This window comes from Macaca mulatta, chromosome 1 (assembly GCF_049350105.2).
Source record: "Macaca mulatta isolate MMU2019108-1 chromosome 1, T2T-MMU8v2.0, whole genome shotgun sequence".
NCBI classification, from domain to species: domain Eukaryota; kingdom Metazoa; phylum Chordata; class Mammalia; order Primates; family Cercopithecidae; genus Macaca; species Macaca mulatta.
In genome coordinates, this window is record NC_133406.1 from 76,366,661 (window position 1) to 76,394,570 (window position 27,910).

Sequence of the window (27,910 nt, forward strand, 5' to 3'; positions counted from 1 at the left end):
TTGGGAGCACAGCCCCACACTACTGTCTGGGAGGCTCTGACCTCCATGAGTCTCTCACACACTTACTGGATCTGAGAGCCACTGGGTTTCCCCTTTTACCAGCCCAGCCACTGAACGCATGTGCAGAACCCAGGCCAAGGGTGGGATCTGAAGAAGTTGAGCTCCGCCTTTCTCTTTCTCTGGGGAGTTGCCACTCCCCACACTCAAGGCAGATTGGCAGCCCCACAAGGACTGTTGAAACTTTGCACCTGAAATTGCCGGTTACCTGGATCAAAGATGGGTAAGAAGCTTACTTTCTGGGAGACATGGTCTGTGTCTGGTTGTAGTCTATCGCAGGGGTGGCTACCTCTGGGCACGCAAGCGTGACTACACCCTCCCTTCCCAGTCCTCCACCCACACCCTTCCCAAGCCAAGTGTGGTCACAAGGCAGGGTTGAGGGAAAGCAGGGTTGGCCCAGAGTGTTAGGGGAGTGGGTGGCTTAGAATATTACTAGGGAGACTGCAGGAGACAGACCCAACCTGAGAAGGCTCCAAGCCCTCAGGGCATGTTCCATTGTCACTTAGAAAACACAGACTCTGGCCGGGCGTGGTGGCTCACGCTTGTAATCCCAACACTTGGGGAGGCCGAGGCGGGCGGATCACGAAGTCAGGAGATCAAGACCGTCCTGGCTAACACGGTGAAATCCTGTCTCTACTAAAAAATACCAAAATAATAAAAATAAAAATAAAAATTAGCCGGGAGGTGGAGCTTTCAGTGAGCCCAGATTGCGCCACTGCACTCCAGCCTGGGAGACAGAGCCAGACTCTGTCTCAACAAAAAAAAAAAAAAAAAAAGAAAGAAAGAAAAAAAAAGAAAAACAAAAAGAAAACACAGACTCAAAGATAAAATTGTTATTTAGAACAATTTCAAAATGGCAACCACAGAACATTAAAAGCCCAAGCTAAGGGTCCTTCTGAGTAGGTGCCCTGTGCGATTACATTCCAAGCCCGTGAAGCCCACACCCGTAAACACCTGCACTTGTAATGTTTACCTTTCTGGGCCCAAGGACTTCCTTCGCCACCTCTCCCACCTTATATCTTTGAAACAAAAGGCCACTGTGTACAAATACAGTGAAGGCTTGAGGCTGCTGCTGCTGACATGGGAAGGACCATTGCTTCAGTGTGTGTGTGTGTGTGTGTATTGGGAGCTGGGGGGTAGTAATGCCCAAGGCAATTATGGAAAGTTTGAATTGATCAGTTTGTCAAATCCTTACTCTCAGATAAAATGAATGCAAGGGAAGCTTGCGTAATAAATATATTATAATAAATTCATATTTATAATTAATATAAGAAATTTTATTATAAAAATAATAAAGTATTGTTTTCTAGTAGTGCCCCTGTTTGCTCCTGTAGTTCAGTAAGTCGGGGTAAGTGGCACCCTGAGGCAGGTTTTCTCCTATTGTTTCACAAGTGTGAGGGAATGTTACAGCTTTTACTCCCACTCTCTGCAGCTCAGCAAGCAGGAGCTCTTTTGCTACCACAGTTTGGTGAGTTCTGGGTTCTTGTCCTGCGACCAAGAGGAATAAGGTATGTGGACACTGGAGAGTGAGTAAGGCAGTGTAGAATTTTATTGAATGACAGAAAGAAAACTCTCAGCAACAAGAGGGGACTAGAAAGCAGGCAGTCGTCTGTGAGGCTGAGTCTCGGGTTTTTGTGGGCTTGGAATGGGGCTTGTGTGCTGATTAGTCCATGGATTGTCTTGGAAGAAGTACCATTCAGTTGGTTAAAAGCATCATTCAGAAGGAACCAAATGAGAAACAGTGGTTAAGATAAAAATGGAAGTTCTCACTCTGGTCGTAGACTCTATCTGGAACTGGCAACTCAGTTTTCAACCTTCAAACCGTCCTTGGTTTGCAGGTCAGGTTTCACTAGGACCTTTCCTTGTCTGCCTAAGAATTTATCTGTCTCCTGTTGCTATCCCCACCCCCCCCGCCCGCCGCCACATGTGTGCTCTTGCTTATCTTGGTGTCTTAATTCATGGTTCTGAAGATTTTTAAGAATTAGTGTGGTATTTGCAACAGTTAGTTGGACACAGTAGTTGAGAGACATGCTCACACTATCAAACATTTTACTCTTAAATTTGTAAGATGCAGGTCTACATATAATGTCTGTCGAATGTAGTATCAATTCTTTACATAAGCAGCTAGATGAACATTGCATACCAGAATAGTGAGCAGTCTTTTTATTAGAAAAAACTAAAAAGAATTAAAATTTTCAGCCATTTTACCTTAATTTAAATATTCTGATTTACTTTTTAGGTAAACATGAATTATAATTTATATCTTGCCTCTTAATTATAATGCTTGTATTAATATTTTAGCAGAATAACAAAACATATATAAATAACTAATTTTTTATTTACTTTTTATATACTTTGTATGTATTTACATTTCACTTTGTGCTAGAACAATATTATATTAAAACAAACTGTGAAAATCCTGTTTATAACAATGTAGTGATTTTGCTAAAACAGAGGAAGGAAAATAAATATTTATGAGACATATACATAATAATTTACAAATTGTGTATGTCTTTATTACTCAGCCAGGCATCACCAGCCCATAAAGAGAACACCTCTACATACATAATAATAATAATTAAATTCCATCATCTTTGTTGTTTTGCCAACTTCAGTCATATGAAAACAAAGCCTTACCCACATTTAGTTTTTAACTTTTGTTGATAGTAAGGTATAATTGTCAAGGTTCAGAGAAGAGAAATTTTTACATAACTGTTTGTTAATTCAGGTTTATGAATCTCTATGTCCAGTTGTCAGGTGAAGGTCTATTGCTTTGTGAAAACTTTGTTTCTTGAACCACAAAAATCCCACTAGAAGAGGGTTGGCCTGTGGGAATGAGAACAACTGAGGGAACTGTACATTCAAATGTCTCAGGCTCACTCTGGGGGCTGGACTTGTTAAGCTTGGAACAGTTAGCAAAATCACTTGCGCTGTCTAGACTGGCTTTTCTCTTTGACCAGACACATATAGTTGAATCTCATAAGTTAAGTGTAAGTATGATGCTACTCCACTGTGACACAATAGCTGAAATGAGTAAACGGGCTCATAATTAATTAGTTGTTTTATTAAGTCTTATATGTTATGGAAATGTTATCATTTTATATGGTTTTAGTATTTTATTTACCTCTGGCAGGATGCTGAAATAGATACTCCAAAAGGACCTTCTGCTATAAAATAACTAATCATACCTTTTGATAAATTGCTAGAAAATAAGAGGAATCTTCAAGTATGCTTTCAACTGTGAAGAACTGTGAAGAATCTCGGATTTTTCTGTTTCAAGGTAACAAGTCCTGTGCCATAGTTTCAGGGATGCTAATAGAAGACTTGAGACACCTGGGTCAGAGATGATGCACATTATTACTCACAGCACAGCAGACATCATAAGCTTCATGTTGTTGTAAATTCTTCTTTGTCCCCTAGCCCTATGGTGTATAGAGCAGTCCAGGGGAAATCTGTGCTCATAGTGGGTTTATGTCACATCTGAGGAATGCCCAGATTGGAAAAGCCCAATCTTTTAAAACAGCTGCCATCAAACTTGTTCAACTTTTGCCCTAGAGGGAGAAATTATGTTTTTTTTTTCTGGATAAGTCGTCTTCGTCGTCGTCGTCTTCTTCTTCTTCTTCTTCTTCTTCTTCTTCTTCTTCTTCTTCTTCTTCTTCTTCTTCTTCTTCTTCTTTTCTTCTTCTTTTTTCTCCTTCTTCCTTCTTTTTCCTTATTTATTTATTTATTTTTTTGCCACAGAGTGAAGGAAGTCAATGATAGCTTGATGGGAATAGCATTGAATCTACAAATTACTTTGGGCAGTATGGCCATTTTCACAATATTGATTCGTCCTATCCATGTCACTCTATCATCCAGACTGGAGTACAGTAGCACGATCTCGGCTCTCTGCAACCTCTGCTTCCTGGGTTCATGTGATTCTCATGCCTCAGCCTCCCAAGTAGCTGGGATTACAGGCGCATGCCACTACACCTGGCTAATTTTTGTATTTTTAGTAGAGATGGGGTTTTGCCATGTTGCTCAGGCTGGTCTCAAACTCCTGGCCTCAAGCAATTTGCCCTCGTTGGCCTTTCAAAGTGCTGGGATTACAGGCGTGAACCACCATGCCCGACCCTGGATAAATCTTCTAACTTCCCTAAAGGGAGTTATTATGTTTAGCTTCCAGGACTGTTTGCTATGCAAACATCCTAGAGAAAATAGTTCAGAACAAAAACTGCCAATGCCTGTATTTAGAAGATGTGTAGAAATGTGAGAGACTCAGGGATAATTTTCTCTCAATACCCACCCAAAGTAACTTAATAAACAAGCAGCAAATGCAAAGTGAGCTTATTCTGAGAGCAAATGTCGATGTCAGAATGTTGAACTTTAGACCAGTAGCATGGTCGGAGAGTTGAAACAAAGAACATTAGAAATTAATAGGATTCTAACAGGAAGTTAAAGTGGCCTCAGGTCAATAACATCCACTGATTCCCAACACAAGCAAATAGTTATGAAGAGAAAAAGTAGTCTCAAAAAGAAAACACTCCCTCATTAAGTGCTCCTGATTACCGTATAATAAGACCAAATAAATATGAGCTCACAGTTCAGCACCACTAAACATATGAGGAAATAAGCCACTGTAAGCGAGAATTACCAGAAACAATAAACAATAGATTTAGACCTGAAGATTCCAGAGGCAGAGTCAAAAATAATTTTGTACAAATTGCTTAAAGAAATAAAATTTGAAATTACAAGATAAACATGAAACAAAAGATTGTAAAAAGATTATCAGAAAAATCTGAAAGAGCACCAAATATAATTTTTAAGAAATGAAAAATATTGACATAGTTGAAAACTTCATGGATGGGTTAAGTAGGCCAGCAGAATAGAAAAGTAAGTAAATTGGAGAATAGATGTGAAAAAAATTATTCAGAATTATGGAGATGCACAGATGAAAGCATAAGAAACATTCAAGGTATGAAGACTAGAATGAGAACATCTAACAGATCTCATTTGTCTCAGAAGGGGAGAACAAAGGAGAAACAATGACATAATTTTCTTGACTTGATTAAAGCATGAATTTTCAGACAAAATAACCCCAATTTATAGCAAACAGTATAAGTAGAAAGAAATTCGTGAATAGGGACACTGTGAAGAAATTGCAGAGTACCAAAGATGAAAATAATTTTATTAATATTATTATACTTTAAGCTCTGGGATACATGTGTGGAATGTGCAGGTTTCTTACATAGGTATACATGTGCCATGGTGGTTTGCTGCACCCATCAACCCGTCATCTACATTAGGTATTTCTCCTAATGCTAGCCCTCACCTTGCCCCACCAACCCCTGACAGGCCCCAATGTGTGATGTTCCCCTCCCTGTGCCCATATGGTCTCATTTTTCAACTCCCACTTATAAGTGACAACATGCAGTGTTTGGTTTTCTGTTCCTGTGTTAGCTTGCTGAGAATGATGGTTTCCAGCTTAATTCATGTCCCTGCAAAAGATAAAACTCATTCTTTTTTATGGTTGCATAGTATTCCATGGTGTATATGTGCCACATTTTCTTTATCCTTTCTAACACTGATGGGCGTTTGGGTTGGTTCCAAGTCTTTGCTATTGTGAATAGTGCTACAATAAACGTACATGTGCATATGTCTTTACAGTAGAATGATTTATAATCCTTTGGGTATATATACCCAGTAATGAGATTGCTGGGTCAAATGATATTTCTAGTTCTAGATCCTTGAGGAATCGCCACACTGTCCTCCACAATGGTTGAACTAATTTACACTCCCACCAACAGTGTAAAAGTGTTACTATTTCTCCACATCCTCTCCAGCATCTGTTGCTTCCTGACTTTTTAATGATTGCCATTCTAACTGGCATGATATGGTATCTCATTGTGGTTTTGATTTGCATTTCCTTAATGACCAGTGATGATGAGCTTTTTTTCATATGTTTGTTGGCTTCATAAATGTCTTCTTTTGAGAAGGGTCTGTTCATATCCTTTGCCCACTTTTTGATGGGGTTGTTTGTTTCTTTCTTGTAAATTTGTTTAAGTTCCTTGTAGATTCCTTTGTCAGATGGATTGATTGTAAAAATTTTCTCCCATTCTGTAGGTTGACTGTTCACTCTGATGATAGTTTCCTTTGCTGTGCAGAAGCTGTTTAGTTTACTTAGATCCCATTTGTCATTTTTGGCTTTTGTTGCAATTATTTTTTGCATTTTTGTCATGAAGTCATTGCCATGCCTATGACCTAGATGGTATTGCCTAGGTTTTATTCTATGGTTTTTATGGTTTTAGGTCTTACATTTAAATCTTTAATCCATCCTGAGTTGATTTTTGTATAAGGTGTAAGGAAGGGGTCCAGTTTCAGTTTTCTGCATATGGCTAGCCAGTTTTCCCAGCACCATTTATTAAACAGGGAATCCTTTCCCCATTGCTTGTTTTGTCAGGTTTGTCAAAGATCAGGTGGTTGTAGATGTGTGGTGTTATTTTTGAGGACTCTGTTCTGTTTCCTTAGTCTGTATATCTGGTTTGGTACCAGTGCCATGCTGTATTGGTTACTGTAGCCTTGTAGTATAGTTTGAACTCAGGTAGCGTGATGCCTCCAGCTTTGTTCTTTTTGCTTAGAATTGTCTTGGCTATATGGGCTCTTTTTTGGTTCCATATGAAATTTAAAGTAGTTTTTTCTAATTCTGTGAAGGAAGTCAATGATAGCTTGATGGGAATAGCATTAAATCTATAAATTGCTTTGGGCAATATGGTCATTTTCACAATATTCATTCTTCGTATCCATGAGCATGGAATATTTTTCCATTTGTTTGTATCCTCTCTTATTTCCTTGAGCAGTGCTTTGTAGTTCTCTTTGAAGAGGGCCTTCACATTGCTTGTAAGTTGTGTTCCTATGTATTTTATTCTCTTTGCAGCAGTTGTGAATGGGAGTTTGCTCATGATTTGGCTCTCTGTCTATTATTGGTGTATAGGAATGCTTGTGATTTTTGCACACGGATTTTGTATCCTGAGACTTTGCTGAAGTTGCTTATCAGCTTAAGGAGTTTTTGGGGTGAGATGATGCGGTTTTCTAAATATACAATCATGTCATCTGCAAACAGAGATAATTTGACTTCCTCTCTTCCTATTTGAATACCTTTATTTCTTTCTCTTGCCTGATTGCCCTGGCCATAACTTCTAAAACTATGTTGAATAGGAGTGGTGAGAGAGGTCATCCTTGTCTTGTGCTGATTTTCAAAGGGAATGCTTCCAGCTTTTGCCCATTCAGTATGATATTGGCTGTTGATTTGTTATAAATAGCTCTTATTATTTTGAGATAATAAACTAAGTATTATGCTCCATCAATACTTCCAACATTAAGTATATGTTTCGTCAATACCTAGTTTATTCAGTGTTTTTTAGTATGAAGGGATGTTGAATTTTATTGAAGGCCTTTTCTGCATCTATTGAGATAATCACATGGTTCTTGTCATTGGTTTTGATTATGTAATGGATGACGTTTATAGATCTGCATATGTTCAACCAGACTTGCATCCCAGGAATGAAGCTGACTTGATCATGGTGGATAAGATTTTTGATGTGCTGCTGGTTTCAGTTTGCAGTATTTTATTGAGGATTTTTGTATCAATGTTCATCAGGGATATTGGCCTGAAATTTTCTTTCTTTGTTGTGTCACTTCCTGATTTTGGTATCTTGATGATGCTGGCCTCATAAAATGAGTTAGGGAGGGGTCCCTCTTTTTCTCTTGTTTGGAATAGTTTCAGAAGGAATTGTACCAGCTCCTCTTTGTACCTCTGGTAGAATTTGACTGTGAACCTGTCTGGTCCTGAGGTTTTTTTTGGTTAGTAGGCTATTAAAAACTGCCTCAATTTCAGACCTTATTTTTGGTCTATTAGGGGATTTGACTTATTCCTGGTTTAGTCTTGGGAGGGTGTATGTATCCAGAAATTTATCCATTTCTTTTAGACTTTCTAGTTTATTCACATAGAGTTGTTTATAGTATTCTCTGATGGTAGTTTGTATTTCTATGGGATCACTGGTGATCTCCCTTTTATCATTTTGTTATTGTGTCTATTTGATTCTTCTCTCCTTCCTTCTTTATTAGTGTAGCTAGTGGTGTATCTATTTTTTTAATCTTTTCAAAAAACCAGCTCCTGGATTCATTGATTTTTTTTGCAGCGTTTTTTCATGTCTCTATCTTAGTTCCGCTCTAATCTTAGTTATGTCTTGTCCTCTGCTAACTTTTGAATTTGTTTGCTCTTGCCTCTCTAGTTCTTTCAGTTGTGGTGTTAGGGTGTCGATTTTAGATGTTTGCCAATTTGTCTTGTGGGCATTTAGTACTATATATTTCCCTCTAAGCACTGCTCTAGCTGTGTCCCAGAGCTTCTGGTACATTGTGTCTTTGTTCTCATTGGTTTCAAATAACTTATTTATTTCTGCCCTAATTTTGTTATTTACCCAGTAGTCATCCAGGAGCAGGTTGTTCAGTTTCCGTGTGATTTTGTGGTTTTGAGTGAGTTTCTTAATCCAGAGTTCTAATTTGTTTGCATTGTGGTCTGAGAGACTGTTTGTTATGGTTTTTGTTCTTCTGCACTTGCTGAGGAGTGTTTTACTTCCAATTATGTGATTGATTTTAGAATAAGTGTGATGTGGTGCTGAGAAGAATGTATATTCGGTTGATTGGGGGTAGAGAGTTCTGTAGATGTCTATTAGGTCCACTTGGTCCAGAGCTGAGTTCACGTCCTGAATATCCTTGTTAATTTTCTGTCTCATTGATCTGTCTACTATTGACAGTGGGGGTATTAAAATCTCCCATTATTGTTATGTAGTAGTCTGAGTCTTTTTGTAGGTCTCTAAGAACTTGCTTTATGAATCTGGATGCTCCTGTATTGGGTGCATATGTATTTAGGATAGTTAGCTCTTCTTGTTGCATTGATCCCTTTACCGTCATGTAATGCCCTTCTTTGTGTTTTTTGATCTTTGTTGGTTTAAAGTGAAAGTAAGATTGCAGCACCTGGTTTTTTTTTTTTGTTTGTTTGTTTATTTGTTTTTTGTTTTTGTTTTTGTTTTTTTTGCTTTCCATTTGATTGGTAAATCTTCCTTAATCCCTTTATTTTGAACCTATGTATGTCTTTGGACATGAGATGGGTCTCCTCAATACAGCACACTGATGGGTCTTGACTCTTTATCCAATTTGCCAGTCTGTAACTTTTAACGGGGGCATTTAGCCCACTTACATTTAAGGTTAATATTGTTATGTGTGAATTTGAATCTGTCATTATGATGCTAGCTAGTTATTTTGCCCATTAGTTGATACAGTTTCTCCATAGTGTGAATGGTCTTTACATTTTGGTTTGTTTTTGCAGTGGCTGGTACTGGTTTTTCCTTTCCATACTTACTGCTTCCTGCAGGAGCTCTTGTAAGGCAGGCCTGGTGGTGACAAAATCCCTCAGCATTTGCTTTTCTGTAAAGAATTTTATTTCTCCTTCACTTATGAAGCTTAGTTTGGCTAGATATGAAATTATATGTTGAAACTCTTTTCTTTAAGAATGTTGAATTTTGGTTCCCATTCTCTTGTGGCTTGTAAGGTTGGTAAGTTTCCCTTTGTGGGTAACCTGACATTACTCCTTGGCTTCTCTGAACACTTTTTCCTTTATTTCAACCTTGGTGAATCTGACAATTATGTCTTGGGGTTGCTGTTCTTGAGGGGTGTCTTTGTGGTGTTCTCTGTGTTTTCTGAATTTGCATGTTGGCCTGTCTTGTTAGGTTGGGGAAGTTCTCCTGGACAATATCCTGAAGTACGTTTTCCAGCTTGTTTCCATTTTCCCCATCTCCTTCTGGTACTCCAGTCAAATGTAGGTTTAGTCTTTTCTCACAGTCCCATATTTCTTGGAGGCTTTGTTTATTCCTTTTCATTCTTTTTTATCTAATCTTGCCTTCATGCTTTATTTCATTAAGTTGATCTTCAATCTCTGATATCCCTTCTTTCAGTTGATCGATTTGACTATTGATATTTGTTTATGCTTCACAAAGTCCTCATACTGTGTTTTTCAGCTCCATCAGCTCATTTATGTTCTTCTCTAAACTGATTATTCTCATTAGCAATTCCTCTAACCTTTTATCAAGTCTCTTAGCTTCCTTGCATTGGGTTAGAACATGCCCTTTTAGCTCAGAGGAGTTTGTTATTACCTACCTTCTGAAGCTACTTCTGTCAATTTGTCAAACTCATTCTCCCTCCAGTTTTGTTCCCTTGCTGGCAAGGAGTTGTGATCCTTTGTAGAAGAGGTATTCTGGTTTTGAAACTTTCAGCCTTTTTGTGCCGGTTTTTCCTCATCTTCGTGGATTTATCTACCCTTGGTTTTTGCTGTTGGTGACATTTGGATGGGGTTTTTGCATGGTTGTCTCTTTTGTTGATGTTGATGGTATTGCTTTCTGTTTGTTAGTTTTCCTTCTAACAGTCAAGTCCCTCTTCTGCAGGTCTGCTGGAGTTTGTTGGGGGGTGCACTCTAGAACCTGTTTGCCTGGGTATCACCAATGGAGGCTGCAGAAAAGCAAAGATTGCTGCCTGCCCCTTCTTCTGGAAGCTTCGTCCCAGAGGGGCACCTACCAGATGCCAACCAGAGCTCTCCTGAATAAGGTGTCTGTTGACTCCCTGCTGGGAGATGTCTCCTCATCAGGAGGTACAGGTGTCAGGGACCCAATTGAGGAGGCAGTCTGTCCCTTAGCCAAGCTCAAGTGCTGTGCTGGGAGATCCACTGCTCTCTTCAGAGCTGGTAGGCAGGAACATTTAAGTCTGCTGAAGCTGAGCCCACAGTCACCCCTTCCCCAGGTGCTTTGACCCAGGGAGATGGGAGTTTTATCTATAAGCCCCTGATGGGGGTTTTTGCCTTTCTTTCAGAGATACCCTGCCCAGAGAGGAGGAATCTAGAGAGGCAGTCTGGCTACAGCTGCTTTGTGGTGCTGCAGTGGGCTCTGCCCAGCCCAAACTTCCTGGCAGCTTTGTTTATACTGTGAGGGGAAAACCACCCACTCAAGTCTCAGTAATGGTGATGCCACTTCCCCCATCAAGCTCAAGCATCCCAGGTTGACTTCAGACTGCTGTGCTGGCAGTGAGAATTTCAAGCCAGTGGATCTTAGCTTGCGGAGCTCTGTGGAGGGTGGGATCCACTGAGCAAGACCACTTGGCTCCCTGGCTTCAGCCTCTTTTCCAGGGGAGTGAATGGTTCTGTCTCGCTGGCATTCCAGGTGCCACACTGGGGTATGAAAAAAAAACTCCTGCAGCTAGTTCGGTGTCTGCCCAAATGACCACCCAGTATTGTGCTGGAAACCCAGGGCCTTTGTGGTGTAGGCACCCAAGGGAATCTCCTGGTCCGTGTGTTGCAATGACCATGGGCAAAGCATAGTATCTGGGCTAGATAGCATGGTCCCTTATGGCACAGTCCCTCAAGGTTTCCCTTGGCTAGGGGAGGGAGTTCCCTGACCCCTTGCACTTCCTGGGTGAGGTGATGCCGACCCTGCTTCTGCTCACCCTCCGTGGGCTGCATCCATTGTCTAACCAGTCCCAATGAGATGAACCAGGTACCTCAGTTGGAAATGCAGAAATCACTCACCTTCTGCATTGGTCTTGCTGGGAGTTGCAGACCAGAGTTGTTTCTATTTGACCATCTTGCCCAGGAATAAATTAAAAGAAAGTCTTAAAACAGGTAGAGATGAATGTCAGCTGTGTACAAAGGGAACAGAAGAGTCTTATAGGAGATGTCTGGGTAGCAACTACAGAATCAGGAGTATCGTGAAAGAATATCTTCAAATGTGGTGGCACAAAATAACCTCTAACATAGATTTTTTTTTTTTTTTTTTTTACCCAGCAAAACTATCTTTTAATAATAAACATTGGCGTAAACTGTCAGTTTGTTATTACCAGATGCACATCTTGATTTATGTTTTTAATAGATCATGTTTATAACCTTATGTTTTAAATCCTCTATAAGATGATAGGTTTCTAAGACTAGGAACTATTGTTATGTTTTTATATTAATAATTAGTATATTTCTCATCAAAGTGGTTCAGTGAAGAACGTGATGAGTCATTGATGTACTAATTGGAACAGCCCCTGAAATCCTTTCTAAGCATCAGGGACCATGTGTCTACAGCTTAGGTAAATCATAATTAGATGATAATTTTGGTTGTTTTCATAGCACTAGATTTAAATGGGTAGTTTGAGGATACCTAGACATATTTGCTTTAGGGATGTTTGCATAGGAATCTTCAATGCTATAATGCAATCTGTTTCATGTTATTGTAATTTACCCATATATCTCACAATTTCAATAAAAATAAATTCTTTTATATAAAATGACTCTACAACTTATAAATGGCATGAACTTGAGCAATACTACCTACCTCCCAGATAGGTGAAAACTAAATAATGTAACATATAACTTATTTGTTATGGTGTCTGGCACACAGAAAGCACTCAATAAGTGAAATTGAATCCCTTGTTTTCTGGAGATTGTGGCTTAAGTTCCAGTGTTGAAGACAGTGGGAGATGGGAGCACTCACATTGTCAGAAGGTAAAAATAATGGGAGTTATATGTTTTCTCCCTATAAACTCTCATGACTTATTAGGAATGATAGAACTGCTCTTGTCCCTCCCCATATGTCACCCCAATTTACTGACGTTCCTGGGTTCTCCAACCAATATAAGCAAAATATGAAGAGTTAAGGAAGTCAAGTCAGAGTGTTGTGATTCAACAAAGCAGAGCTAAACCCACCAGTTGCAGGAAAACAAAATTATTTCATAGTGAGTTCACACAGTTCAATAAACCAGTCACCAGGTTTATATTATATTATATTAAATATATATATTTATATTATATATATTATATTAAATTATATATTATATAATATATATTATATGAAATATGAAACTATATATTATATAATATATATTATATTAAATTAAATATTATATAATATATATTATATTAAATTAAATATATTTAATATTCTTATTAAAATATAGGCCAAAATAATATAAATTCTCTGCTTTCCTAATAATCTTAATTCTATTCATCCTAATATCAGTCATGTTTCCCAATTTATAATGCAACATTTATACTGTAACATTAAGTAACAGTGTTTTCTGAGCATAGTTTGCAGTTTTCAAATAGTTACATAGTGCTTTGTAGTTTAGAAATCACTTTAGCCTATATAATCTTAGTGAATCTGCATGACATTTGATACATTATGCTGGAGAGAAAAATTACAGTTTTTCCTGTTTTACATGGAAGAAAGCAAGTTTGTAAGATGCTAAATGACTTGTTGAAGTCATGCAACTAGAACTAGGCTGGGTCAGTTCCTTCATTTGACATTTAGCATATGCTTTAAATATGCTGCTATGTCATGTACCTTAATACAATGGAGGTATAGCAGTCAATATGACATATAAAGCACTAACTCTCTTGGAGCTTACATTCTAATAGGGGTTTTCTGGTCAAAAATAGTTAATTAAACAAGATTGTCTCAGTTAGTTGTAAGTTCAATGAAGGGAAAATTATCAAGGTACAGTGTAGAGAGTGACTGGGCGGTAGGGGTGGGCGGTCACTTGGGGCTCAGTGGTTAGGTGATTACACTTAACCATGGACATTAATGAGAAAGTGCAAGCCATGCGCAATATCTAGGAGAATTATATTTCAGGCAGCAGGCACAGCAAAGTATAATAGACCTGACATGAGCATTCACTTTGCAGGCAACAGAATGTGGCTGAGCTTTAGTAAATGAGGGGAAGATTGTGAGGGAAGATTTAGGAGAGGTAAGCAATGACCAGATCCTGTAGTGCCTTAAAGACCATGGGAAGGAGTTTGCTTGTTTTTTTTTTTTTTTTTTTTTTTTTTTTTTAGTGAGATGGGAAGCCACTGGAGGGTTTTAAATAGGAGTGATTTGCCTATTTAGAAGTCCTTCTTGCTGCTGTGTGTAGACTTGTTTCCTTGGAAGAGAACAAGCATGTGGGCCAAGGGAAATATTCCAGAAGGTTTCTAGACAAGGGGTAGCCCTGCGTTCAGGAGGTGGCAGTCAGACTTCCTTAGTGATTGGATGCAAGATTGAGAACAATTGTGTTGAATTAGAAACCTACTGCACCCTTCATTATGACACATCAAACTTCAAAGGTTTCAAATGTGTCTCCCAGCTCTGGGAGGATCTTGGCAGCACAGCCCTGTCTTCCCTTTGCTCATGTACACCAGTCACTCTCAACCTTCCATCAACTCTCAGAGCCCACCAAGCTCATTCCTTTGAACCAAACACTCCACCTTCCCCTGTTCTCACTGTTGTCTTCTCATCCTTCAGTTTCAAGGTACACGTAACCCCTTCAGAGATCTTCTCTGACTTCCCTAGAGAATTATGTAGACTCTTCTGCCCTCCTCTATCCCTGCCCATACTTCCTATCAATTATCATAGGGTGTAATTGTGTCTCCACTAGAATGTGAGCTTCTTGACAAAGACTGTGTCTTCCTTGTTCATAGTTATGCTCCCAGGGTACTTAGTTATGTTCCCAGCTCATAGGGTACCCAATACACAGTAATAGCTACACTTTGAAGTACTAAACACATGACAAAGAGTATCCTGAGCACATTACATACATTAATCTATTTAATCCTTCCGACAGTTATGAGAGGTGGAGTCTGTTACAATTCACCTTTTGTGGATGAGAAAGTTATAAAGAATTAAAGGCACTTTCTCAGGTTCTAAAACTAGTGAACAGATGAAATGAGGATGTACATCCAGGCAGCCTCTCTCCGAAGTCTGTGTTCCTGACCACTACCTTGTTTTGCCTTCAGAATCATATATGAACCAATAATGATGGTACTTAATCCTCTGCTTAGCTCTAAATGATGCTTTAAAAAAAATTTTCACTCGACTAAAGTCTGTCATTATGGATGAATAATAACAAAACCCAAACAGCTTCTAGCTTCATCTATCCCTTATGTGAATGACTCAGTAAAGATGTCACTTTGCAGTTTCTACCAGCGAAGGTTGGGTTTCTTTCATTCTTTTTTTCCCTCCCAAATAATGGAGGAATGATTTTGCTCCTACTGCTTTTCATCCCCTGGTTTCTATAGATCATGTGATGTTTTGCATTTTATTGAGTTCTGCTACTTCTAAGCTGCTAAATTCACTGCCAAATTCATCTCCTAAATTATTTGACTAGTTCTTGAGCAACTAAAAAAAGCAACCTTTAAAAATATTTACAACACAGTTTTCTCCATAGCTTGCTGCTTGCAGACTGATTTACATGTACAGGCATTACTAAGTGGATCAAAGCCAGGATTTTCTCCTGTTTCTGGTCTCAGCATCCAGCACAGTTCTTAGCACATAGTGGGAACTCAATGCTTATTTGTTCAATGAATAATGAACACAGCATATGAAACATTTCAGATAATTTTGGTCATATGTCTATTTGGTGAAATCATACAAAATGCATTCAACTGAGGGTCTGCTCAGGCTCTGGCTGGTAGAGAAACAGCAGCACTGAGCACTGGTGGCAGGTGGAGAGTGAGGTCCTGATTTTGCTCGTGCAGGTCCACCAACACCATGTTTCATTCCTGACTCTCTGGTCACCCACCTTTGCTCATTCCATGACTGATCTCCTGCTCAGCCCATCCAGCCTGAGTCATGGTATGACCTACTTTCCAGGATCTGTGCATTTCTCCTGGTTCCCAGACTCTGACAGGCATTCTCTTTCCTGGCACTGAGCTTCTGTGGACAGATATCTGGTAGCAACCTCATCTTGGCATGCCCTGGGTAAATTTCATCCTCCACCTCAACTCCACCCCCGTGTCTCTCCCCTCCCCCAAATTACTAACTGCCAGCCCTGATGGGTCTCGTCCCAGGTTGGAATGATCTATTTTAAATTCATCTTGTTCTTAGAACTCCTTTGGTTGCTTGAACTTCTTGCTTTTTTATACCTCTTTTGGTAACCTCATTTATCCCCCCTTTTTAAAAAATCTCTAGTTTCATCAAAAATCTTGCCTGTTTCAAAATATGTTCAGCCATTCTGAGGACAAACACCAATGTCTCTTTGCTCCTTGACAAGCACATCTTACCTGCAATACACTTGCTCTGTGCTAAGAGTTGTACACACTGCTAGGCACAAAACTGTGATAACTGGGTTGTCATCCTTGTATTCCAGTGAGACAATAAATGGCAACAAGTATAAACAATATACAGCAATGAATGTCCTCTAATTTTCACAATAGTCACATTCCAGAGGTGGTTCCTATTTGTATTTTCATTTCTTCATTCTGCCAACTCTCCAATGTCTCTTTTCTTAAGACAATATTCCAAGTACAGTGGTATACAGTGTGGAAAAATTTGCCTTGTGTGTTTCCAGCATCAGAATAAAAGTCAATGGCATTTTCTGCTGAGGAAAATCAGCTTTTAATTATCTTTGTTTGGATTTTTTTGCTGTTTGTTTTTTTCCTGGATTTCCTGCTCCAAAACTCAACATCTCTAAATGCTATCAACTGCTTCAGTCTGGTTAATTTTTATTTCAACAGTGAAAATAAATTCTAATATTAAGCAGGTAGATTACAGAAAAATAAATTTCAGAGAAACACATGGAAAAGGGAGGAAAAATCTCAGACCCTTCACTTTTATAGTTGTGGTGGTAACAATGATGTAATGATGATGATGATAATGATGAGTTGGTCAAATGACATTTCAAGACAGATTCCACTCTTTATTTTTTTTTAATAACATCCAGCTGTGCCTGGCACAATTTTGGAACTTTCTTTTGAATTAATTCAGAGACCGTAATTTTCTCCTAAAGTCGAACGGTCATTTGGAATAAGGCCATTTCATAACATTGCAAGGTTGAAAGAAATCTTAAAGTTTATCACATACAGGCACCATCAATTGTTCTGGTGTCCTCTCTAGCATTCCCGCCAAGAGGAGGGTTTGGCCGCTGATGGAATACTTAGAGGAAGGTCTGTTCTCTGAAGCATTAGGAAGTCCTCTCTTTGATCATTGATCATCTTTCTTCTCATTCCTGTTGCAATTGTACTTTTACTGTGGTTGGGTGGCTGTACGCTCCAAGGGGATTGGGGGTAAGAATTCTAAGACAGGCCACCCGAGTCCAGTTGCATAAAAGCAGTTTGCTATGCCGGAATTAAACCAGCATAGACACCATTCATCTTAATAGGAATCTTTTTGAGTTTGAATCTTATCTACACGAGGCAGTGAGAACATCAATCGCCTCTTGTTGTAAGTTAACAGCTTTGCATACTTTAGAAGTGATACGCCTAAACAAAAAAGAATTATCTTTCAGTAGTTTGTGGTAGAGCCAGTAGGAGTAGTAGTGCACACCATGTGCAGAAGGGATTTACTGGATTTCAGAACAAGTTTCCTTGTTGCTTATTGTTTATTGTGTTAGCCTGAGCCCCTCTATTGTCCCAGTACTAACCCTGACTAACGTTAAACATTAGGCAAGGTATAACTTCTTTCCTTTCTTCAGCAATGGCTCACGCTTAATAACTGCCATGACAAATAGCTATTCTAGTTTACTGATCACTAAAAGGAATGGATAACTTTGTCGTATTTTCTTTTATTCTCTCTTATTTCTTAAATAATTAACTTTATAAAAGCAGACCTCACCGGTATCAGGACTGTAGTCATTTTGGGAATGATATGTTGCATTTATAAAACATATCTTGATGTGAAATAAATCCTTCTTTCTCTCCTTCCTGTTTTATATTTCACCAGTCAGAATTATAAAGAGGTAGGATTGAGCAGTGAGAACACTGATTAATGAACAGCCACTGGATACGTCTTTGGAAGAATTGGGTCTGGGAACTCTTAGCAACTCATGGCAGAGTAATTCTGTTTGGTGGTCTTTGAACAGGACCACAGAACCACAGGCTTTGCAGAACCTTAGATGATGTGAGTGATCAAAAGCCTCATGACTCATTCAGGGGTGAGCTGAGTGGGGTGATCCAGTGCTGGCAGGAGAGAACTTTTAAAGAGAGGCTAAAATGTAGCTGAATGACTAGCTAACTGGGTGGTGCTAGGTAACTCATATATTGTGCTAGGAAACTTGCATATTGACCTGAAAAAAAATAGGAGTTTGGTAAAAAGGCCCTAGATATTAAGTTTAGGTGCAGGATTGGACACATCTGCAAGATGTCTTACTGGGCCTGCAATTAGTGAAAATGATGTTAACATGCATGAAGCAGATTCATCTACTTGTTCCACACCTTCGATGAGAGTCCAGACTTTAAAACTTGGGTCTGAATTTTTCAGCTGGGAAGACATGAAATGATTCATTTATTCATTGATGTGAATTCTCCTTGGGGTGATAACATGTGGCTACTGAGGAAATGACTTAATTTGGTCAGACCCATAGTTTCTGAACCTTCCAAAAGGTGACTTCTATAGACACAAAATGGTCTATGAGTGTGTGCTTTCATTCCATATCACTGTAATGTGAGGAATTATGGTATAATTATATTTCAAATAATATCAGTCTCTAAGTGAAATGAAATCTATTCAAAAATGTTACATTATAAGTGACCATTCACTGATAGTCTTTCTAGAAGATCAAAAGCAGAATCCAGACATTTATATATGTATGAGTATATGTATCTGTATAAATTCCAGAAATATATAAATTATGAATGCATATATATAATTGTGTAGAATTTATATACATTTTTGAAAACGTTCTGTATGTGTTTATGTAGATCAAGATTGAGATCACAGTCCAGATATGCTTTATTATTCTTTGACTGCTTGGGCTATAAGGGCTTAAGGAGAGGTAGGAAAAGAGGCTTTTCTATGAAAAAAGACTGTTCTCATGCCATTTTCAGTCTGGGTGGAATTCAAAAGTATTAAAGTTTTCACAAACAGCCTTCTTCTCAAAGGTTTTTGGCCAAGTTTTGATACCCCAAGAGGCTGAGGAAAATATCTGGCCTTCTGGGCACATACCACACTGTCCAAACCTTTTTAGCCTGACCTGTCACAGGCAATGGCAGCAACAAAACAGGCAGCATCTTAAGCAAACAAGACAGCTAGACGTTGAAGACAGGCAGCCTTATATTTGCGTTCTTGTAAGAAATGGTCAATTCAAAAATGTTTTCTTTTAACATAGTTAAAAATAGTTGAAACTGAAATAGCTCATCCTATGAAACACTTAAGAGTAAAATGTGTGTTTTACTTTTTTTTTTCTTTCCTGAAAAAATGTGTTGCATTAGAGGAATCAGGCCACTGCAGCCAGGATGGAATGTTAACCATGCCAGTGGATGGCAAATTGGAGGGGCACATGCCTTTCATCTTAATTATAGGCTGGACAGGGGAATGCACTATAGTCTCTGTTACATATAAGCAGGAGAAAATTTTCCCAGGGTATTTTTCTTTTGCATTTCTGACTCTTATTGGATTGGAAGCTTGTCCATGTGACCCAGCAGGGTCCACTTTCCTTAATAAGGTTAAAAATATTCCAGAAATGTTTTCTTTAGCACAGCCTATGAGTGTCAAATGTGAAGGTGACAGCACTCCCTTTCCTTTTGATTCTGTTTCACCTTTTCCTGGAGAAAGTCCCGCTGTTATCCTACCATCCTCTTCCAATGTTACTCTTCTGATAGGCTCCATAAACTGGAGTGTCATCTGAGATGGAGTAATCGTAGACATTCATTTTGTGTCACTGTAAAATACAGAGTTTGTTCTTTTTTTATGACTCTAATGACTCACCTTCAGTAAATCACAGCCCTTGAAATGTTTTTCCTGTAATGGGAATGCATTGACGCTGAGTCATCCATACTCTTAATCAGGGTCCCTTATGACCAGGAATTGCATCTAGAATTAGGAGTAGTCTATGACTGCAATAGAGTCTGTCTAATAGGACTTTAAAAGGGTAATGAAGTGATCAAGAGCATCTACTTTACTTAAGAAGAACTGGTGTTAAATTTGTGGATTGCCTTTGGATCTTTGGTAGACATTTTATTGTCAAATCTCTCCTTCATCTTGCAAGTTGGGTACATAAAGTTATTGCAAGGATTAAATGCAATAATGCATCAGATGTATTTAACAGAGTGCTGAGGTTATTTTAAGGAGAATGCCTTAACCTTATTCTCATTTCTAATCAATTTAACTAAGTAACTATAGAAAGATTACATAATTCCATGGGTAAAAATGCTCTCGATATGATTAGGAATATTGTCCCAGTTCTCTCCTGATTTCTAGACACTACTATCATCCAAACTGTTGAGACCAGTGGTTCTCAAATAGGGACAAATTTTGCTCCCCCAGGAGATAATTGCCAACATCTAGAAACATATTTTGCTGTCATCGCTTCAGGGCAGTGGATGTGTCTGGCATCTAGTGGGTACAAGCCACGGATGTTGCAAAACATTCTATTGTATAGAAGGCAGTCCCCTACAACAAAGAATTATCTGGACTAAAATGTGGATAGTGCAGAGATTGAGAGACCCTGGTTTAGAACAAAAGCTTTAGGGACTATTGTTTGGTCTGAAAAGCTATCACAGAGGACATTCAAAGAAACAAACCTATTAAATTTTTCTCCATGCCTCATTTATTCCAGGAACAATTTCTAGTGTCTACTGCATTTTGAACCCAGCATTGTTGGTGGTTCTGATAGATTCTGGACTTGTGAAGTCAATGTGCTTTTGAAGAGGTCATGAAGCCACGTAATGGGTAAAGGACAGATAAAGGAATTAGTTAAATCCTTCTGATGGTAAATGAATGCCTTATATCCTAGAGATTAAATATAAATTAGAAACAGTTTAGATGATTTAATACCACTGCTATGACTAAAAGAGAATTTTCCAAACTAAATTCATCTCCATAAGAAGTTGATATTTTCACTGATTGAGGAGCTTTCAGTAGCTTGGGTAAGTGTAGAAACCGGCCTGTCTACAGACTAGCTGCTCTTTTGCAAATCCAGGGGATGTCCGATGCCAGGTTTGAAGAATGCCAGATTCAAGGCTTACAAAAATAATATTCACTAAAAAAGATAAAAAGGCTAATTTTTATTGAATTTAAAATTAAAACTTTCCCAGTAAATTCAGGAAATTTATTGAATTTCCCCGTTAATTCAGTAAAAGTATTCTGTTTTAACCACACATCTTTTAAATATCTAAAATTCACTTTTCTTTTAGGGAAGTATAATCTTCCTCTGTCAAATTGCAAAAAAAACCTGGTTTCAATTTAGAGATCTACATTTACGTGTAGTCACGTTGATCAACTAATAACAATTTGTAGTATATGTTACTACCCACATGTATCTAGTGTTTTCAGGGTTATTCTCCTACTTGTTCCCTTCCCCTGTTCTAAATGTATCTGTCATAATTTGCTTTTGATGAATCTTGTTTTGATGTCCCCAGGATCAATAGGCCACTCAATTCACCACAACTAAATGAGGCAGTTTCATAATCAGGGGAATAAATGAGTCCAGACCTCTGTCATTTGAAGTCCATGTTTATGGTTCATGGCAAACCAAAAAGTTCTCAGCCACATATTATTCTATCCTTGGCAATGAGAGATTATTTTGCTTGTGTTGGCATGTTGCTCTGTTTAGATCCAACTTTTATTGGTACTAAAATTGTTGTGTTGTAATTGACTGATTGATTAAAACTAGAAAAAAATTGGGAAAGCTTAGTGTAAAATATGTATAAAGCTACTTTTATTTTTTTGTTATTTTAGCAGCTTTATTGAGATATAATTTACATATTATACAATTCTCTTGTAAATGACCGATTCAGTGATATTTAATACATATACAAAGTTGGGCAAGCATCACTACAATCCAATTTTATAACGTTTTCATCATCCTCACGAGAGCCCTGGTGCTCATTGCAGTCACTTCTTCCTACCACCAGTCCCAGGCAACCACTCATCTACTTTCTGTCTCTATAGATTTGCATTTTCCAGTTCAGAGAACTGGAATCATACACTATATAGCTTTTTAAATGTCTGGCTTCTTTCAATTAGTGTATTGATTTTGAGGCTTATCTATGTTGCTGCATGTATCATCACTCCATTCCTTTTTCATTAATGAAAAGTATCCATTGTAATACCACATTTTACTCATCCATTCAAGAATGGTTGGGCACTGAAGATGAAATTGTTTTGTAAAATGTCTGCAATGGCAGCATGTCCTTATGATATTAAATGCACTGCCCTTTATTGTAACTGACAAGTTATCTGGAGAGCATGCACAATGGAGAGTGTGCACGAGAAAGGGCGTTGTCAAGGGAATGTACAGATTATGGTTTTACTCCCAGAGGTGAACTAAATAAATTCACTTAGTCCTTCAAAGTGTCCAATGACTCATTTATAAAAATGAAAGAACTGAACTTCGTGGTCCCTTTTTAATGCTATAATTCTACAATTTAGTCAAAGTAACACTTTATTCCAAGTAAGTGACATTACATAGAAAGGTCTATAATTAAAGTTAGAGCCCAGGCAGCCACTTGATTAAATAGTAAAGTAAGCTGTTTCTTAGCAAAAAATACCAAGAAGGCACTTGTGATCTGTGAAATCTGTCATGCTCATAGCTCTGTTTTGAGAAACTGCCACTGGGCTCCTTCCACATATGCTGATAGTCTTATTGCCCCATGACTTTACTGTCTTGATCACAAGTAAGATTGGGCCAACGATGCACCTAACACAAAGGCAGCAATACATATTTTGGCCAGTGGCCCCCATATTCCCTGAAATATCTCTTCTATACTATAAAGTAAATGGCTGAGCCAACCCTCCTTGAGAAGTTTGGTAGGAGCAGAAGTCAGCAGGTGGTAGAGTCACGGAGAAACCAAGAGAATCATAGGTCAAAGGCAATAAATAGAAGAGATGAGGCATCAGAAACTATATGAAAACAGAAGCCATGGGGCAACAAAGGCCCAAGGTAACTTCTAATTCAAGTAAGCAGAAACCCTGAGGTGCCAGCTAGTGCTTTGTACAAAATGTCTGGCCACCGGTCACATATTCAGAAAAAAGCTACCCTTAGACAGACACATATATTATCATAAACGTCAATTTTTTTAGATTGGAAAGTCATCATGGTTTTCTGTTCATCGGATTAATAAGAGTTAAAGACTAGGAGAAGACAATAACGAACTTTTGTTCATTATTGTAGACAAATCATATTTATACACCTATGAGCAAGTTTGATCCAGTGTCTCAGACTGTGTCTCTATACTATGCCTTGACTTTGGCTCTGGCCTCAAGGACAGTGAAGTCTGAATTGTGTTAGTTAAAATGTAGTGTCATCTCTGGGTGGTAAGTAACAGAACTTCAATATCCCCTCTTGTTTCCCTTCCTTCTCCTTCTGCCTTTCTTCCTCCTCCAGCTCCTCCTCTTCCTCTTTCTCCATGTTTGTGCCTTACATGTGGCTTTTTAGACTAGGAATATCTGAAAGAGACTAGCCGTTACTGACACCATTTGCATTCCTGCCAACAGCCTGGCATGGTGCCTCACACATAGTAGGTACTCAATGAATATTTGTTCAGGTAGTGAGAATTTCTTTTTCAAATACATATAGTTCTTATTTCAAATATACATATTTCATAAAGTTAAGGCACTTGATGAAATAGTTAAGGTATTTTCTACATCTTAAAACAAATGTATGTGGGCTAGACATATTAAACATTCCATGGAATATCCTGGTTCTGTTACCTAAAGTCATTGCTGGTTCATGCATTCATCAGAGGTCAATGCTTGGAGAATGCTGCTTTGAAACTTCTCTGAATAAGGGTGCAATTTCAAGTTACTAATAATTCGGGAACACTTGATCTCTTCCCTTATTCTTGCCCAGATGAGTCATTTTCTTGGTAGTTTACCTTGAGCTCCTCCTATTTATACACACAGACTAGCTGGCATAGAAAATTGTGTGCATCTGTCTTTCATTTTAAAATATATGTCTATATGTATTTGTTCTTCCTTACTATTTTTTTTCTCTCAATTTGTCATTTCTCTAGTCTCACTTATTTTGCCTAAAACTAGGGAAGTTGCTTCCAGGGTGAGTTAGTTTTGTGTTTATCATGAAGATGAGGTCTCTACCTTTAACTGAATTATATAAAAACAAAATAGCAAAAAGATCAACCGCATTGTTTCCCAAAAAATTGCCCAGAAGAATTTCTACTTTTGTGAGCCTCATTTGTTTTCTAAATCCCCAAAGAGAGATTTGACTCAGCAAAAACGATCTCTGAGCCTTCTTCAGCAGCAGCAACAGCAGCTGAGCTGTGGATCTTGGCTCTAGGACTGGCCTAGTTATTCAGCAGATACTGTCCCAGCCAAGCCCTGGAACAGCTTTTAGCCACTGCCACAAATGCTGCCTACCAACTGTTGCCTAGGTGAGGAGAGCCTTGGCCATAAATCCTGGCACTCACTTACCCCCAAATCTGACTGATTCATTTGTTCACACCACACCTTCAGAGTGGAAGGTATGATTGCTCGCTTTTCCTTTTCTTTTTCTTTTCTTTCTCTTTCTTTCTTTCTTTCTTCTTTCTTTTCTTTCTTTCTCTCTCTCTTTCCTTCCTTCTTTTCCTTCCTCCTTTCTTTTTCTTTCTTTCTTTTTCTTTCTTCTTTCTTTCTCTCTCTCTTTCCTTCCTTCTTTCCCTCCCTCTTTCTTTCCTTTCCTTTTTTTCTTTCTTTCTTTCTTTTCTCTTTCTTTCTTTCTTTCTTTCTTTCTTTCTTTCTTTCTTTCTTTTCTTTCTTTCTTTCTTTCTCTCCTTCTTTCTTTCTCTCTCTCTCTTTTTTCTTCTTTCTTTCCCTTCCTTCCTTCCTTTCTTCTTACTTTTCTTGCTTTCTTGCTTTGCTTACTTTCTTATTTTCTTCCTTATTGGCAAGTGATCAGCCAAAAATGGATTAAAGAAGGCATCTGCACTCATGGATCACCAACAGACAAAACAAGAAAAGTGACTGTTACTTATTTAAAATAGTTTTTGGGTTTTAAAACATTTCCATCACTTTTTTTTGAGAGCACGTTGTAGTTTGAGCAAGGGTTTGCTTTTTGTGGGTTTGATTTGAGGATTTATCTTTCTCGATTCTATGTAGTTGCAAGAAAGGCAATTTGCAAATGGCTAATAAATGGTGTGCTATTGCTATAGATAGAAGTAGCACACCATACTATAGGGGAATGGTCTCCCACACTGTTCATATGTTGAAACTTAATCCCTAGTGTGATTGTATTTGGAGGTGGGGTCTTCAGGAGCTGATTAGGTCATGAGGGCAAAATCCTAATGAATGAGATTAGTGCCCTTAAAAAAGATAACCTAGAAAGCTCTCTTGCCTCTATTGCCATGTCCAATGAACCAAGAAGCAGATCCTCACCAGACATAGAATCTGCTGAAGCATTGATCTTGGACTTCCCAGCCTCCAGAGCTGTGAGAAATAAATTTCTGTTCTTTATAAGTCACCTAGTTTATGATATTTTGTTATAGCAACCAGAGGTGACTAAGGCAGCCACAGACCTCAGAAGTCATTAGTCAGAAGACGTATGAATGAAGGGAAAATGACTAAAACTCATTTCGCAGGCAAAGGGCTTATTTATTTATTTATTTATTTATTTATTTATTATTATTTTTGAGACAACCTCTCTCTGTTACCCAGGCTGGAATGCAGTGGTGTGATCTCACCTCACTGCAACCTCCGTTGCCTGAGTTCGAGTGATTCTCGTGCCTCTGCCTCCCAAGTAGCTGGGATTACAGGTGCACGCCACCACTCCAGGCTAATTTTTGTATTTTTAGTAGATATGGGATTTCACCATATTGGCCAGGCTGGCCTTGAACTCCTGACCCCAAGTGATCCACTTGCCTTGGCCTCCCAAAGTGCTGGGATTACAGGTGTGAGCCACCATGCCCTACCTAATTTTTTATATATTAAATGTTCCAACAAATCAGCAAGAAAAAGATCAGCAACTCAGTGAAAAAATGGCAATATATATAAGTAAACACTACATAAAAATTGAGATACCATTTTTACTTATCAGCATGGAAAAGACTCAAATGTTTGAGAACATGCTGTGCTGGCAAGATTGTGAATGGATAGACACTTTCACACAGTGCTGGTGGACACAGAAAGTAGTGCCTACTCTAAGAAGACAATCTGGCAAAATCTACCAAGATTATAAATGCACATACCACTTGACCCACAATTCTGCTTCTAAGAATTTACCCTATGCTTCTACTCACCATTGTTTATAAAATGGCATGTGTATAAGGTCATACCTTGAGTCAGTGGTTATATAGCAAAAGATTTTAAACGACCCAAATGGAATACTATTCATCTGTTTTAAAAGAACAAGGAAACTTTTTGTCTTGTACTTACATAAAGATCTCCAAGAAATATTGATTTAAAAAGTTAACATGTAGAATTATATGTATAATAGATTATCATTTGCAGAAAAAGAAGGAAAAATTATTTTCTGATACAGAATATCAAAACAAGAAATACAAAATCTCTTATATTTGTATAAAATATCTAGAGGCAGGATGCACACAAATTTCCATGAGAAGGGATTAAAATGACTGAGGGCATTTAAAAAATTTTATGCTATGTCTCATTTAATTAAAAAAATGGAATCAAAGAGGTTATTTGTAAAGAACGTGTTCATAAAATAAGGATCAAATACAGAAGACTGGCAGGAACAGCCTGAGGCTTCACTCCAAAGTGCAGGGGGCGTGTATGTGGGGGGTGGTCGCTAACATGTGTCACTTGAAGCAATTGTTTGCATCATTATTCCCCTTAAGCATGCCTTTTCTTTTATTTTATATTTCCTTTTCTTGCCATTTTCCTCTCTCCACCTCTCATCAATTTTCTAAGTACATTTCTGCTCCTAAATTTTGTCATCCTATAATTATGCCTTTATAATTCTAATGACCTATACATGCATAATTTAGCCTCCTCAGAGCTTAAACAGCATTAAATCGTATTTGTAAATTTCATTCAGATAGAAGACTGTGTGAGGTTTTAAACCCGGAGACCTTATTCTGAGAATCAGTAGAGACAACAGAATAGTTTTGATTTATGGCATGGACAAAAGATTTAATCAAGCTGCTTCCTTATTGCCCAAGGAAATTTTCTTATAAGTAAATGGGCGTAAGCCAGGTATGCTGGCCAGGCTTAAGCAGCTTGAGAAAACCTTCCAGTCCATGTCTTTCTTATTCTACTGCAGTTTTGTAGAACTTCCACTGAGTAATAAAGGAAGATTTATGAATGGTCAGTGAGTTCCAAGCCACCATGACCAAGAAAACCCCAGCAACTAAGAACAACTTACCAGCAACATGACCTTGTTCAAAGTCTTTCAGAATCCCAGTATCTTCATTTCTATAATGTGGATGTTTTTGAGACACCAAGGAAATTGTAAAACAAAGATAACAGCAATAACCAATGTGGTAGCCAGTCTCTGAGATGAACTCCCACCTCCTGTTATTTATACCCTGGTATGTATATCACTCCTCCCTCATTGTACCAATGTTGGCCTATGACAAACATAATATGGCAAGGGTGATGGTAGGTTACTTTAGAGGTTAAGTTATAAAAGATCTGTCTTAGTTATGCTTTTTCTTTCTCCGTCTCTCTCTCTAGGGGAAGCCAGCTGTCATGTCTTGAGCAACCCTATGGAGAGACCCTCATGATGGGCACTGAGGCCTCTGCCAGCAATAAGCTGAGGAGCAGATCTTTTATCCCATTCAAGCCTTTGGATAACTTCAGACTTAGCCAAAACCTTTGAAAGCAACCATATGAGATACCCCCAAATCAGAAGCACTGGCTAAGCCACTCCTGGATCTTTAATCCTGAAAGATTCTGTTCCATATACTTTTTAAAAAATTTTAAGTACAAAG

The 27,910-nt window shown here is 38.3% G+C and overlaps 1 long non-coding RNA gene across 1 annotated transcript; it reads left to right on the forward strand.

Moving 5' to 3' along the window:
* LOC144337640 (uncharacterized) lies at positions 1-27,910 on the forward strand. The gene is made up of 4 exons (XR_013411017.1): positions 1-280; positions 1,490-1,565; positions 3,264-3,337; positions 27,654-27,910. It is a non-coding gene; the product is annotated as an uncharacterized LOC144337640 (long non-coding RNA).